The 9,771-nt window shown below is 43.0% G+C and overlaps 1 pseudogene; it reads right to left on the bottom strand.

Annotated features, from left to right (window-relative positions):
• Positions 1 to 433: 433 nt before the first annotated feature.
• On the bottom strand, positions 434 to 9,034 carry LOC149021844 (S-adenosylmethionine synthase 3-like; annotated as a pseudogene).
• Between the last annotated feature and the right edge of the window lie 737 nt (positions 9,035 to 9,771).

Below are 9,771 nucleotides of genomic sequence, written 5' to 3'. Positions count from 1 at the left end.
TTATTCCCAAGCTTCAGATCTCCATAGCCAACCAACGTCTTCTGGTTCGACCTCCACGATATTCCCAAGCTCCTCAAAACGTCCTCATCTTCTGCTGGAGTTTGCTCTCCTTTTATAGATTAATTTAACTCAGAGTTTGAATCAAACTCAGAGTTCCTATCTGACTTAAACAAGGAGTGTTTTAACGTACAAATCGGACTAACTTCGAGATCTCCAATGAACAATCCCACCGTTGGATTTGAAGATCAAGAAGTCATGAAGCTCTCCTCCAAAAATTGGCTCAATCGGACACTGGATGACCGTCCGATGAAGAGGTTGATCAAAACTGGACAGAGACCCTCAAAAACGGGGTTCTTGAGTTTTCTTTATTTGAATTGGATTCTTTCTCTCGGAACCTTTTTGTATGTTGCTGTACCATATCAAAACCCACTTAAGTTGCCAACAATGACAACACCTTCATTTTAAGCCAATGGAACAACAGAATTCATGTAGACTCCAAGTTCTCCCCGTAAATCAAATTTAAAGAAAGTATCCCCTCTTGTTCAAATTACTACCACTGGCATTTTCAGAATTTTCTGAATTTACAAAATTAAAAACTCTGGAATCCATTTAACCATTCATCATGATTTCCTGGAATCCGATTCCAGGGAATTGCTGAACCAAACATAGGCTAGAGCCTTCTAATTCTTGAGGATCTTGACAGTCTCCCAGGTGAAATCAGGGTCATCACGGCCGAAATGTCCATAAGCTGCAGTCTTCTGGTACCTGAAGTTGCCTCCTCTTTTCAGGTCGAGGTTAATGGCAATTATTCCTCGCCTGAAGTCGAAGTTCTCCTTGATCAAAGCAAGAATGTCATTGTCTGGGATCTTTCCTGTCTTGTATGTATCAAGAAACAGGGACAAAGGCTCAGGAACACAGATTCCGTAAGAGACCTGCACAATGCAGCGTCGAGCAAGTCCAGATGCCACCACACTTTTAGCAGCTTGCCTGACTATGTAAGCGCCACTCCTGTCCACCTTGGTTGGGTCCTTGCCGGAGAAGGCACCTCCACCGTGGGCTCCCCACCCACCATAAGTGTCGACGATGATCTTGCGACCAGTGAGACCAGCATCACCACGAGGTCCACCAATGACAAAACGACCAGATGGGTTGAGAAAGAAGATGGTCTTCTCATCCAGGTATTGTGCTGGGATGACTGGCTTGATCACATATTCCTTCAGGTCCTTGGCAATCTGATTGTTCGTGACAGTCTCGTCATGTTGAGTTGAAATGAGCACGGTGTGCACCCTCAGAGGAACTAGGGCACCGCCTTCATTTCTGTACTCAACAGTCACTTGGGTCTTGCCATCGGGCCTAAGCCACGCGCAGGTTCCATTCTTCCTCACTTCTGTTAGTTTAGCCCCAAGTTGTGTAGCCAGGACATGGGTGAGAGGCATCAGCTCAGGGTTTCATCTGTGGCATAACCAAACATATGACCTTGGTCTCCAGCTCCAATTTCCTCAGGCTTCTTTGTGAGGTGACCATGAACACCCTGGGCGATGTCAGGACTTTGCTGGTTAAAGGAGGGGAAAAAAGTGGTTTTTATGAGAAAAAGACACAAATGGGGGGGTGGGTAGGTAATACATCAAAAGTAATTCAATTCAATTAATTGATGGGGAAAAAATTCCTTACCTGAATTCGCTTTCCCTTACTTGAAGTATTCGCAGCGGAAGTCTAGATCCACGTTCTCGTTCCACCACCAAAGGTTTACCGGCGAGATTCCTCAATCACAGGGAAAGGGAATAATATCCACAACCCAAATGCCGTGGATTAATGGAATGAAGATCAAATACTAGCAAAGAAGAAAATCTAAGCCTGCGATTCTAAGAGAGAGGGAGAGAGAGATGGAGCCGCCGTTTCTCAGAGATTCGCTCGTGCGAATGAATTACTCCGTTACTTGCTCACTAATGTGGTGGTTACTAAAATATATAACCTATTTTGTAACCGCCCTAATAGTGAGTTTCCAATATTGCCCTTGGGCATTTAATTTATTAATCAAATCAATAAATTCCAACAGCTCCCACTTGCACAAGGGCAAGTGTTAATCTTTCAATGTGTCCTAGACACACTTGTATATCCTAGATATACACATTCAATCTCTCTGCTATGTATCCCAGATACATAGACCTCTTGTGTCCTGCACACACATGCATATCCCGGATATACATATATATTGATCTCTTCACTATGTATCCCGAGATACATAGACCACCCGTGTCCCGGACACTAATATCCACAATCATACGGCAAAATGGGTTGTGCGACCGGTGATATACCACACGCGTGAGCCCCAAACTAGAAACCTTCCTGAAGGCCGTAATGGCACATCACTCATAGAAACAAATCAAATAAGCATTAGTATAACACAGTTGTCCTAGGTTTATTCAAACTCACCCAGACTAAAGGTATCTCGATCCCTCCGAGAGATCACCTTCTTGTCCTTAAAATGTTCACTACCGTAACACATACAGCTTGGCGCCAAAGCAAACACTTTTTAGGGTGCAGTTGAATCAAACCTTTCCTTTCCTTCGCAGACCATCACTACACTCGGGATTGACTCCTTTCCCGGTAGTGCCCCTTTAGGTCGAATCTATCATGACCATAGGTAACACCCCAAAGTAGCCACATCAACCCTTCGTTTCATGATGTCGTCGAAAGTCACTAAGAACACTAATGGACCATAAGGTCCAGGACTCACACAATGAGAGGAGCAGGGATCCATCCTCTCATTTCCAATGATCGCTAAGCACACATAGTATGATATATGTGCTATGGTGGAGCATTCTATATACAATAGAAAGTATGTCCATCTCAACACCATACAGGTCTTAGTCCAGTCGCAACCCCTTGCGCCTAACCCGAGTTACTTTATTGTCGCCACCCTAGCGCCACATAAAGTACTCGCACCTGGCTCATATAGGCAACATGAATAGTGGGAACATTCATGTCGATTCTCTTCACAATAGAGAAACTCATCTTGATTCCAAATCAAGGCGACATCATGATTATGAATTGACCTACACAAAGTCATTCACAATCCGTCTCATCTCTCGTCGCCTCCAAGGCGCCAGAGGCGAATGCTCGTGTGAGTGAGCCATTCTCTTGCCTATTGACATATGTTGTTTTATGCTAGAAGAAACACAATCACACAGTAAAGTGAATAATAAAAATGCTGGAATGAACTCATATTATTCATTAATAAGAAAGTCTCAAGACAAAAATAAGTCACAATCTACGCAAGCCCAAGGATTTTACATGAGAAATAAAAACATCCTTGGCTATAGGTTTGGTAAGAGGGTCAGCTACCATCAAACTAGTAGATATGTGCTTAAGTACAACTTTCTTTCTTGATGTAATGTCTCTAACAAAGTGATATCTCAATTGTATATGTTTGGTCTTCCCATGATACTTGGGGTCCTTGACATAGCTAAGAGCTGCCGTACTATCACAAGCGACAAGGGCAGCCTCTTTGGATGTCATCACAATCCCAAGATGTCGAAGGAATCTCCTCAACCAAACAGCCTCTTGAACCGCAGCGGAGCATGCCACATACTCGCTTCCATGGTCGAGAGGGATATACAAGCCCGCTTCTTGCTACACCACGAAATGGCCCCGCCATTCAGCAAGAAAGCATATCCAGAGGTTGATTTGCGCTCATTGATGTCTCCAGCCAGTTGGCATCACTATAGCCAACTAACCGCAAATCCGATCCTTGGTAACACAACATGTAGTTACTCGTTCCTCCGAGATATCTCAATATCCTCTTGACTACTTTCCAAAGGCTCTATGCCCGGGTTTGATTGGTATCGACTAACCAAACCCACCGCATAACAAATATCCGGCCTAGTACACATCATAGCGTACATAAGGCTACCCACCGCACCGGAATATGGAACTCTTTCCATCTTGGTTTTCTCCTCTGGAGTCTTAGGACCCATATCAAGGCTCAAATGCAAACCCTTCTCCACCGGAGTATCAATTGGTTTGCGGAGACAGCATTTGGTATCTCGTCAAGACATTGTCAATATAGGTCTCTTGAGATAAACCCAAGAATCTCTTTTGCCTATTTCTGACAATCTTGACACCAAGCACATAGCTTGCTTCACCCATGTCCTTCATATCAAATACGGAGGACAACCATTTCTGAATGGTTTCCAATAGCTCCTTGCTATTGCTAGCCATAAGTATGTCATCTACGTACAGTTGTCGAATGACATAATTATTATCGGATCTCTTGGTGTAAACACAGTGGTCTTCCTCAAGCATGGAAAAACCATTTTCCATCATAGCTTGGTGGAAGCGCACATTCCACTGTCTAGATGCTTGCTTTAAGCCATATATGGACTTCTTAAGCTTGCACACTTTGCGCTCAAGTCCATGTGCTTCAAAGCCTTGAGGTTGATCCATATAGATCTCTTCCTCAAGTTCTCCATTGAGAAAAGCAGTTTTTACATCCATCTGATAAAGCTCCAAGTCCAACCGAGCAACAATGGCTAGTATGAGGCGAATTGAGGCAAACCTAACCACAGGGGAAAAAGTTTCCTCATAATCAACGCCCTCTCGTTGGGTGTAGCCCTTAGCCACTAAACGAGCCTTGAATCTCTCAATAGATCCATCCGCCTTTCTTTTGATCTTGAGAACCCACTTGTTCCCAATCGCTTTTCGGCTCGGCGGTAAGTCAACCAAGTCCCAGACATGATTAACTTTCATCGACTCCAACTCTTCCTTTATTGCTTTTAACCATTCCTTTGAGCTTGACCCCGCAAGAGCTTCCCGCACGCTCTTTGGTTCATGCTCATCGACCGAAATCATCTCACAATCGATCTCTTCAGGAGTTACCATGTAGGCTTCATCCTCTATGTCGAAACGTCGACGAGGAACTAGCCCGCGCCTACTACGGCGCAAGTGCATGTCGATTGCTCACCGTCTAAGGTAGCTATCACATCTGCACTCCCACTCCCACTAGGATCTTCCGGATGAACCCCAGTGTTCATTATCCAGAATCCGATTCCCTGGAGTGACAAGACCACTATCTTGTATCTCAAAGAATTCCGATGATTCTTTGTTAACTCCTCGAAAGAGATGGAAAATCATTCTCCAAGAATGTTGCATCCCTAGACTCAAGTTCCGTTCTCCTCTCACTCTCATCTAGTCCAATGAAGACATGGCCCTTTGAGGGTTCGGAATATCTCACAAAGATACACTTTCTTCCTCCGGGGTCCAAGCTTTCCATATTGGTGAGAAGTAGAGTGAACATATGCTGCACATCCCCATGCGCGCAAGTAACTCAAATCTGGCTTCCTTCCGGTCCACAACTCATATGGTGTGGAAGGAACCGATTTGGTTGGAACTCGTTGAGGATATAGGCCGCAGTCAAGCAAAGCATCTCCCCAATAAGAGATGGGTAGATTTGCCTCGCGCCATCATGGATCTCACCATGTCTAGCAAGGTTCTATTCCTCCTCTCAAGCAACCCCATTTTTGTGTGGAGTCCCCGGAATAGTGAGTTGTCTAGATATCCCCTTTTCATCACATAACCCTTTGAACATATCGGAGAGATACTCTCTACCTCTATCCGTTCTAAGAGTTTTAATCCTTTTATCTAACCGATTCTCAACCAAGCTCATGAATTTCTTAAAACATTCCGTAGCTTCGACTTATGAGAAATTAGATAAATGTGACCATACCTTATATAGTCATCTATGAATGTGATGAAATATGACTGTCCTTTTCTAGTATGCACATTCATGGGTCCACACACATCCGAATGGATAAGTTCTAAAGGAAGAGAGGCTCTCAAAGCCTTTTTAAATGGTTTTCTAGTTGCTTTTCCCCGCTAGACATGACTCACAAAGTTGGCAAATCGGATAGTGAACCTTGGCCTAAGAGACCTTCTCTTGCCAACCTGTTCATCCTATCTAAGCCAATATGTCCTAGTCTAGCATGCCACAAATTAGAATCAATACACACAAGTATTTTGGCAAACAAAAGCATTACTAGAATTAAATGAATAATCAATTGTATCCAATACAATGAAACCATTATCAAGAAAACCATAACCATAAACCGTATCACCCGAGATACAAAACCAAAGAATTGTTTTCAAATACAATTCTAAAACCATGTCTTAAAAGATAAATAACAGAAACAAGATTTCGCCGAATGTCCTGGAGCATACAACACATCATGGAGTAACAGCGTCCGGCCACCTCGCAAAACTAATTTGCATGTGCCTATGCCATGAACCTCCACGCTTGAGCTGTTCCCCATCGTTATCCTTTTGCTTCCTCTTGGAATACGACGGTATTCCACGAAGCTCGAGCGTTCCCTTGTTATGTGTTCTGTCGCACTCGAATCAACAATCCACAAAGGATTTAGTTCAAAGCAAGCATAGTAGAACTTGTTACATAACAAGATGAGGTATAACACACAAGACATACCTCTTGCTCGGTGCAATCACGAGCAAAATGACCAAAGCTTTCGGCACTTGAAGCAAATCAAAGCCGATTTCTTCTTGCCAAGCACTAGTCCCCCTTGAACGCTTGGGCCCACTCTTGTTTTTGTTCCCACCCCGGTTACTTTGCTTGGACCGCCGAGGTTGAGCTTTCTCTCTCTTGCGCTTGAAGCCTACACCCTTACTAGTGCTAGCTTCAGCAGCAAACACATCAGTTTGAGGGGTATCGGCCAACATCCGATCCTCATCAAGCTCAAGGTGCTTGGCAGCTTGATCGAAAGTCTTGACCTCATCAAGCATGAGTCAAGAAGATCTTCATATGCTCCCAAGTCTTTGGCAATGACTCGATGACTGCGGAGACTTACTCCTCATCGCCTTCTTCGGCGCCCACATGCGCTCAACTCACTAATCATGTTAGACATGATGGTTATATGCTGCCTCATGGTGTGACCCTGGCGCATCTTATAACCGTCAAAAGTGAGTCCGAGCTGGCGGCCTCTTGTGGTGGAAGTCCCTCCATACTGGAACTTCACAGCCTCCCACAAAGACTTTGCAGTCCTATGCTTCTCATAACGAAGCATCGGATCATCCCTCATGGAGCTCGTGGATTGTAATCCCGGCTACCCGGTCTTTCCTCTTCCAAGCATTGTATATATCAAGGTCCTCGCGATGTCGTGCAGTGGTACCTTCCTCGGGTGGGTTCATGGTCCGGTTTATGGTCTCTAGCATATCCCCGCTCTTCCAGAGATATTGCACCTTTCGGTGCCAGAGGTCATAATTCCTCTCATTCAGCTTATCTCCTTTAGTGAGGTCAAGCAACAATGCTCTTGGTAGCAGCCATTTTTCTAGAGATATTACATACAAGAATGAGTTCAATAAATCTAGCATAAAATACAACTCATGCAACAAAAATCACACTAGCATAGTCAACCTATGGGATAAGCACTTAAACCAAAAGAGATGCTAAAAAAACATTCAATCAAATTCTCATGCAAACCCACATAGACTTATACACTAACTTCATTCGTGCAAGAAACATGATTGATAGACCCATAAATAAAAAAATAGTTTTATCAAAATAAAACATGCAATCATGTTAAAGCTATGAGGTGGTTCACACAGTAACACTTCTACCTCATTAGCTCCCACTAGGCCCCATTAGGCCCTTAATGCTCAAACATCACATAGATTGTGAGCCATAGATGTCCAATAAATAGAAACACATTCAAAATTGGACAAAAAAATTCAGACGGATTCTCGAGACGGATCACCGTCCGACAATCCGTCCGATACGGATTCTAAGACGGCTCTCCATCCGGAATCCATCAGCCCCGACACGGATCGCCGCCTCACCGCGGACGAGACCCTTCCGGCATTTCGTGACCAGACGGATTCCGAGGGCGAGCCGCGCCCGTCTCGAGAGTCCGTCAAGCTTTCGTGACCAAACGGATTCTGAGATGGCTCACCTTCTCAGCATCCGTCTGGTACACAGACGTCAATTCCCCATTTAACGATTTTTTTTCCTTCTTTGAACGGAATTTTTTTCAAAAAAAACGGAAAATCACGTTTTTTTTTTCTTTACAAAAATTCATCCAAAAACACATGAAAAAAAATCCAACAATAATTATTAACAAAAATTATCATCATGGATTATCAATTCATGCAAATCTTCATTAGGAAAATTCACAGGGATCCTCCCACTCGGATCCAAATCAAAAATAAAGGTTTCCAAAAACCCTATCAATTCTCCCATGGGTTTCGTATTAAACCCTTGATCCTCCTATTGGATCCATACAATAAAATTAAACAATGGGGAGGAACAAAGAACCGTGGGAACCAATGGCTCTGATGCCAATGTAGGTAATACATCAAAAGTAATTCAATTCAATTAATTGATGGGGAAAAAATTCCTTACCTGAATTCGCTTTCCCTTACTTGAAGTATTCGCAGCGGAAGTCTAGATCCACGTTCTCGTTCCACCACCAAAGGTTTATCGGCGAGATTCCTCAATCACAGGAAAAGGGAATAATATCCACAACCCAAATGCCGTGGATTAATGGAATGAAGATCAAATACTAGCAAAGAAGAAAATCTAAGCCTGCGATTCTAAGAGAGAGGGAGAGAGAGATGGAGCCGCCGTTTCTCAGAGATTCGCTCGTGCGAATGAATTACTCCGTTACTTGCTCACTAATGCGGTGGTTACTAAAATATATAACCTATTTTGTAACCGCCCTAATAGTGAGTTTTCAATATTGCCCTTGGGCATTTAATTTATTAATCAAATCAATAAATTCCAACAAGTTGAAACAAATCCAATACTTCTACAGGTGTCTCGGACAATATTTTCATAGTCCACCTTGGCCTTGGTGCTGATCTCACCAAAGACCATGACCATGTTGGTCTTGGTGCATGTCTCGCAAGCAACCTTGCTCTCTGCGTCTTGTTCTAGGCATGCATCAAGGATAGCATCAGAAACCTGGTCGCAGAGCTTGTCAGGGTGACCTTCGTTGACGGATTCTGAGGTGAATAGAAAGGTATCCATTCCTACATAAATGAAAAAGTATATTTCAGCAAGGCATGTTAGATCTTATACATCAATTTAGAAATATAACTAGTTTCTATTGCCCAAAGCTGTAGACTTGTGAAGGCCAGACATGATTCTAACACAAACTTGATCAGAACCAGAATGAAACCGATAATCATTTAGTCCCTACCCACCTTGAGTCAGTGAAGCTCTCTAAAGGATTGTTTCTGAAACGTGTACATGAACTAGTTTCTAAAAATCGATTAATTTATTTACTTTACTACATGTAGATTGTTCATAGCTTAAAACAGAGACCGCCTCATAAATAATGTTCTTATTAAGAAAAAAATCATAAATTTCTTTTTTGGATTTTTTTTATTACAAATTCATAAACCAAGCAAAATCAAGGAAAAAAACGAAACGAACTGTTGAGAAACCAAATTAATTAATTGAGTAGATTAAAATTCGAACTTCCTCTTAACCAAAAAAAAACTAACTTGGACGTTCCGGCTAAATTGTCTGTGGTGGCATATGGGTATCTATCTCTAGCGGATGCCAAGCAAGATCTGATCTACATGCACAGTAGAAAAAGTTAAGAACAAAATCAGAGACAGAGATGGAAGAAGAACCTCATGTGCACGCAGAACGTGTTCGAAGACGGAAGAGATTTCCAGAGTGTCTATAGAAAACGCAGCCTTTTCCTCTCTCTCTCTTCGCCTCTCTCACTTTTCCGTTTTGCCTTTGCTTACCGGATT

Source organism: Hakea prostrata, chromosome 3 (assembly GCF_041222555.1).
Source record: "Hakea prostrata isolate BN-2017 chromosome 3, UWA_Hpros_2, whole genome shotgun sequence".
Taxonomy (NCBI): Eukaryota; Viridiplantae; Streptophyta; class Magnoliopsida; order Proteales; family Proteaceae; genus Hakea; species Hakea prostrata.
Note: the sequence above shows the minus strand (reverse complement) of the source record. Positions and strands in the feature narration are given on the sequence as shown.